The sequence below is a fragment of the Calliphora vicina genome, chromosome 2, assembly GCF_958450345.1.
Source record: "Calliphora vicina chromosome 2, idCalVici1.1, whole genome shotgun sequence".
Taxonomy (NCBI): domain Eukaryota; kingdom Metazoa; phylum Arthropoda; class Insecta; order Diptera; family Calliphoridae; genus Calliphora; species Calliphora vicina.
The window spans coordinates 102,292,160-102,299,320 of NC_088781.1; positions in this window are offsets into that span (position 1 = coordinate 102,292,160).

Sequence of the window (7,161 nt, forward strand, 5' to 3'; positions counted from 1 at the left end):
AAAAACATATGGCTGGAATTTATGTTTTCTTTTTACTGGAGCATGCTATTGAAATACAGCTGTAATTCAATTGCTTGACTATAATTCAAGGCTTGAATTGAATTCAAGTAAAAATGCTTATTGACTTAATATTTGCCTTGACTTGATTGTCAACTTTGATTTCTCTTTACAGAGAACTAAACTCAATGTATTTTTTTCTTAAAAGTACTCTTGGATCTGCAAATTGTATCATGATTCATATGACACAATTGTAATCGAAAATCTAAGTCTAAAAAAGTATTATTTTGGTTATGTTCAGTAACATTTATTAAACTCAATCATAACTTCCAGAACAGTCACCAGAACTGCTATACATATAAAGAAAAGTTTCAGGTCTTTTTGAAGGTCTACTTAGACTTCTATTCTTTTTTTATTTCACATTCCAGTCTGCCACTCTTTGAACCCTTTTTGTAAACTTCTGCTTTCTTTTTAAAAGATCCGATACTGAAGACAACTCTCCTTTTTATACCCTTCACCTTCCTGAGAAGGGTATATACATAAGTTTGTCATTCCGTTTGTAATTTCCACAATATAAATTTTCGACAGTATAAAGTATATATATTCTGGATCCTTATAGATAGCGGAGTCGATTATGTCTGTTGAAATCAACTTTCCGAAGCGCCCAAATAACTTACATACACGATTCATACATCAATATCTTCCGAATTCTTTCGGCACGTTTGCTATTTAAAATCGAGAAAATCGGTCCACAAATGGCTGGGATATGTATAAGGAAAAAACGAGGATAACCTTGATTTTTGTGGATTACTAAGTCATTAATATAAACAATATGGATATCTAATTATAGATATTTCAAAGACCTTTGCAACGACATACATATATAAGAGCATAGTAAGTTGGACCTACAATGGGTCAAAAACAAAATTTTAAAAACAATTCGAAATTTTTTTTTTTCAAAAAAATTAATAAACAAATTCGGAAAAAAAAATTGTTTGTTTACCTAAAAATATTTAAAATTTTTTATTTTGAAGTATAATTTGGTGAAGGGTATATAAGATTCGGCAAAGCCGAATATAGCTCTCTTACTTGTTTTAGAATGGGATTCAGAAATTGTATAAACAGTTAGTATGCAATGGGACTTAGACGTTCTTTTAGATTCACTTTACATTTCTGGATGTCCTTTTAGAAGGCTTTTTCTAAATGATCTCATACTCAAGACAACTTTCCTTCTTTTAGAAGCCAGATATTATTGGATATCCAGTAGGATATCTTTCATTTTACTGCTGTTGTGTATGAACTTTTATAACGATGAGATTAATGTTTCTCGAGCAATATTGTCTTCATGAATGTAGTATTTGGTTGAATGATTAAACTTCTTCTCTTCTTTTAGAAGCCAGATATTCTATTCAATGGGAAATGGAGTTCTTCATTTTACCGCTGGACGGATCTTGAAATTTGTGATTTTTGCTTTTGGATAATATTTTATATCGCTGGCATAAATGTTTTTCGTGCAACATTGTGTTCATCGGCGAAGTCCGTATTTTGTTGAATATCTAACTTAACATTGGTTGAATGTCTAACTTCACACATTTAGGGTAGGCTGTCAAATTATTAAAGTTATATAAAATGTTTAGTGTAAAATGGATCAGTGATTAGGAAATAACCTAAAAAATTACATGATTTGTTTGTAGACCCCGGCTAGTGTGTAAAATAAATAAGTTGTCTCACTTTCGCGCCATGTGACTACGCTTCCAGTCGGTCTCCAAGGTCCAACTTACTATGGTCTTATATACATCCATGCAAAGGTCTTTGAAATATCTATCATTAGATATCCATATTGTCTATATTAATGACTTAGTAATCCAGATATACAGTGAGCCTCAATAGATTCGGTTGTGAAAAAAAATATTTAAGTCTGACTATAATGATTTTCATGATCTTAAAAAAATCAAATAATTTTTGGTGTATACTTACTTTTGAGGCTCACTGTAGGTCAAAAGTCGAGGTGGTCCTGGTTTTTTTCCTCATATCTCAGCCATTTGTGGACCGATTTTGCTGATTTTAAATAGGTAACTTCTCGATAGCATGTCCGACAGAATTATTGAAGATTTGGATCCCGAAGATATCTGGGATCTTCAGAAAATTGATTTCAACAAACAGACGGACAGACAGACGGACATGGCTCAATCGACTCGGCTATCTATATAGATCCAGAATATATATACTTTATAGGGTCGGAAAATTATATTGTGGAAATTACAAACGGAATGACAAACTTATATATACCCTTCTCACGAAGGTGAAGGGTATAAAAATGGAGCGGTTGTTAAATAAATTAGCCGATCAATTTACATTTAAGACAATTGAATTGGCAATGTAAGATTATTCTTTATAGGTTAATGTAAAGTCACTCCTCAATGTGGATAAACCAGTGTCAATTGCAACTTGCAGTTTTTCAAAGTAATCGTGGTTATTTTCATCTTTAAAAAGTAATTGGTAATCCTTGATTTATTGGCTAAAATAATTTAAAATTAAATAATTTTTCGTTAAAAGGTTATTCGGGAATACAAAATTAGTATTTTAGTAAAATTGCTTTATGCTAAATTCCCAATTTTTAATTTGAAATTTATTGTTGGGGGATAAGCTAGTTCCTATGCGCATTTTACTGGTTGCTTAGGCCACATCATCAGGAAACCTTTTCCCAATTTTTCATTCTTCTGAAATGAAAAAATTCCCTTTTAGATGCTGTTTTAAATATTTAACTCAAATTATATATAAACAATGATTACTCGTTATTTATTTTAAAATTTATCTTAAAATATAAGTTTTTTCTTATAATTCCATTATTCATAATTTTTTAAAGAGTATTTTTGTTATTTTTTTTATTTATTTTGTCTTTCTAGAATATCTAAATTTAAACATTGTGATTCATAATAATAAAATGATTTAAATATAAATTAAGTTTAAACACAAACATAAAAACACGTAAACGTGCAAACTATTTTTGAAATGTCTTCACTTCATTTGACAGACCATTTGGTGAATAATTTATTCTGTCATCATACCTCTGTGCCGGAATCCAAAAACGGATTATGTTCAGAAATACAAAAAAACAATAATACGAGTAATAATTAGTTTGTAAAAAAAAACAAAGTTTGTTCCTAATACGAGTATATACAACAAAATTATTCAAATTCTTTAAATATTTATGAATGTCTTCTGAACATATTTAGAAACCTTAAGACGTGTGTGTTTCATTATTTGTTTTTATTTTCAATTCTGCTTTTTATTTTTGGTCTTAAGTGTATTTAAAGAGAATGTGAATTGGTTATTGCGAATTCTATTTACCAACCATATTTATAGATACAAATCGAGACAAGTGAGGAAGTGGTTTGGCAATAATGCAAAAAATATACATGAGAGCAAAATAATTATGCGCCATAAATTCTCAGATACAAGCTTTCGCAACTCTGCTGCTTTTTGACATCTTTCACTTTCAAATACTTTAGACAAAGTCAGCTCAGTCGAAAGTTATAAATTTGCGTAATGAAGCATCTCAGAATTTTTTAAGTTATTTCGATGAAGTCTGAATGTGTTATCATCAAAATATTTTATTCGTTTGCAAGGTCTATGGCTATAATAAGATCGTGCAAATGTCGGCTGTGGTTTCGCTGGGTGGCGCGCATCCGAAATGTTCATTTCTCCATGACTCTGGCATATAAAACCGACTGAATTTGAACGATGACATGGAATATGTTGGCTATGAGACCTGCGACATAAGAAAACCCCACAAGAACAAGTCAAACAGGATCAAATCTTACGATCTCAGAATGTCCAATGTGGCATAAGCTGTGTTATACGTAGCTCCATATATTTGAATCCAGAAGTCGTTGAAAACCATCGACCTATAGCGCTCACCGTTGACGGTGGTGGTCGGCCAACGTCGTTCTCAAAGAAATATGTACCGATGTCGCCGACAGCCCAAAATCCACAGCAAATAGGGACTTTTTCGGGATGCATTGGAAGCTCTTGGATCTCATATCGTCCCAAATTCGACAATTTTGTTTGCTGACGTACCCATTCATCCAGAAATGGGCCTCACCGTAAAATGGGCGAAGCTCGCGAAACATTGTCTGAACAGAACAGCCATTTTGATACAACAATTTTATAATTTTCACATGTTGTTGAACGCTTTAACCGTCCATGGCGATTTGGGAAAACAAACTGAACAAATGACAGCCAATTCGACAGATGTAGCCACTATCAATTGTCAATTGTCGGAAGTCCCTATTGAAAGACACTTAAGATAATTTCAACTGAAATTATGAATTTTAAAAACAATTTCCCTTTCCCATTACAAAATTTTTTTAAAAAAAAAAAACCGAAAATCCTTGACTATAATTACACTTGGCATTTACAATTTTAGAGCAACCAGAAGTTTAACAAATTCCCACAAAACTATTCCACTTTTAACAAATTGAAATACATTAAAATTTATGAGAATTTATCAATATTAATTTCAATGATTTTACAATAAATAATAATTTTTTTAATGGTTTGAAAATCTAAGATTTTTTTCTGCAAGCAACTCATTTTAAATCCACAATAAAAACCTTGAAATGGAATTAGTTACACTCAAAGAAAAATGGTTCAATAATTGCAATTTAATGTTCAACTTTAAACTCTTGATTAGACAAAGAAACAAAAAGTTATTAATGAAACAAAAACTTTAAATTGACAATTACAGTGGATGCCTAAAGAAAAAGAAACCATTAAATTCGATACTTCATAATTAAATAATAACATGTGAGCTAAAGTGATACCACAGGAAAACAAACCAAAACCAACATAAATTGTTAAACATTTTTTGGTTTCTTTGTTGGCAGAAAATTAACAAAAATGAAAAAAAAGTTAAAAGTCTTTTATGTTTTTTTTTGTATTTTACCGATTATGACCTTCAGAAATGATTTGAGCAAAAAATAATAATAAATACCCCCAACATTTAACTCATAAATGACCATTAAAAAATATTTCTTTGAAAAAAATACAAAAAAAGCAAACAAAAGATATAGAGATAGATAAACATTATAATGGCTTTAATATAATGTTACGTTTCAAACTGACATGTAAAACCCATCCGAACATTTATGTTTTTTTGTAGCTTTACTAAATCCTGAAGGTTTTAATAATTGAATTAGATATACGAATGGGATTTCCACTATAGACTCTTTTTTGAAACTGATTTATTGATAAAGAGTTCACAAATGCAAAAGTGCAATTAAAAGGCAAGTGAATCATTCTGGTGACTGTGTTTAAATCTGAACTGGTATATTCGACCTGTAATTTTCGTGGAATAGTGAACATAAATACTGTTACGAAATTGAACTATCAATTGGAATTTAACAGTCTGTAACGACTGCTTTCAACATTCATCATGTTTATTATTATTTCCATCAATGATGATAACACGTAGTTATTAACATTGTTTGTAAGTATGGCAACATTAAATGTTAAAGGTGCTAACATTAACATTAAAACTGCTAAAAGCTCTAGGAATAGAACATTTCAGTTTTGTCCGTTAATGAAACTGCTGGGAGATGAATAGTGGCAACGATTACAGTCAGTTCAGTTTATTATAGGCGCTGTTAGAATAAACATCAACAGTAGTACCAGTGTAGTATTGTACATTACCAGTGTGTTTTAAAGTGTATGTGTATTAAACTAGAGTGACTGTTTAAAATGTTGTGTAAATTTAATTAAATAAAGAGTTGTTAAAAATTTTAAGCAACTATTCGCTTTTATTTGCAATTAAACGAATTTAAAGAAAATAAACCACCGTTTTTAAAAGGTAAAAACGTAACAGTATTAAAATCCCCAAAAAGAGACAACAAGTAGATATCGATGCTCATACAACACTTACTATATCATGAAATAATCTAAAACTAATAGACTAATAACTTTCTTATAGCAAATACTGCATCCGTGACACTGTGCATTGATTTTGGACATCTAAATTAATATGACTGCCAAAGTAAATGACACATTTCCAAAAAAAAAAACAGCCTGATTAATTAGAATAATTAACAGCTTAACAAAATAATATTCGTGACAAATATTTAATGAATTTTAAATTAATCAAGGAATTTCGTGAGATTTGTTAATAACAAGAAAAAGTTTTAAAAAAATATATCCCAAATTTCTATAAAAGATAATTAAGATGAGATCATTAACATTTTGTATTAAAAAACATACACAAAAACACCTGAAAATAAACCTTGACATCTGACAAAATATGAAATTTAAGTTTCATATGGAACATTTAAGAAAAAGCAGGTTTTTATTCGATTTTTTAAGAAGATGAAATCTTGGGAAATTTGAAAACTAAAAAATTATATTCAGAACCGAACTTTTAAATTTTAATCGATAGATAGATAGATTTTATGATTTTCATTATCTTTATAAAATATTTCACTGCTGTTTACTCATTCTTGAAGAAATATAAAGAATTCATTTGAAAAGTAGTTCAAGATCTAAAAAAACATCTTTCATCAGCATAATGAGATGCAAGCATGAAAATAAATATTCCAACACAGATACATACATACAAACTCAAACACATCTGAGGAAACTCAATTTCCATCTAAAAGTCATTGTTTGTTTTATGAAAATTTCAAGTCTGAAGAAGAGCGAGCGAGAGAGAAAAACAAAATAATAATAATAATGAAAAAAGACTTTTAAAAATAATTATTACACAACCGGTAATTACAGTGGCGGTTTTTTCTGTGTTCAAAAATGTATGTCGTTACTATTTGAGGGGCACGTAATCATTTTCGGCTAAAAGAAATAAAAATGTGTAAAAATAAATAACATTTTTTTACACACTTGGCTGGCTGCTTTGAGTTTTAAGAAAGTTTTACATGCGCAGCAGCAACTTAAAGTAATATTATTTTATTTATTTTTTTGCTTTGTAAAGTCCACTGACTGGTAATGACTGTATGTAAGAAAGTTGAAATTTTGTTTCAATTGTTATAAAGCGTTTTTAGAGATTATTTACAAAAAAAAAGATATTAATGATTTTTAATTTATACTTATGCATAAAGTATAACAAAAGAAGAATACAAATATTCAAGCATTAGAAGTTAAATGTGTTAAACTGTAAAT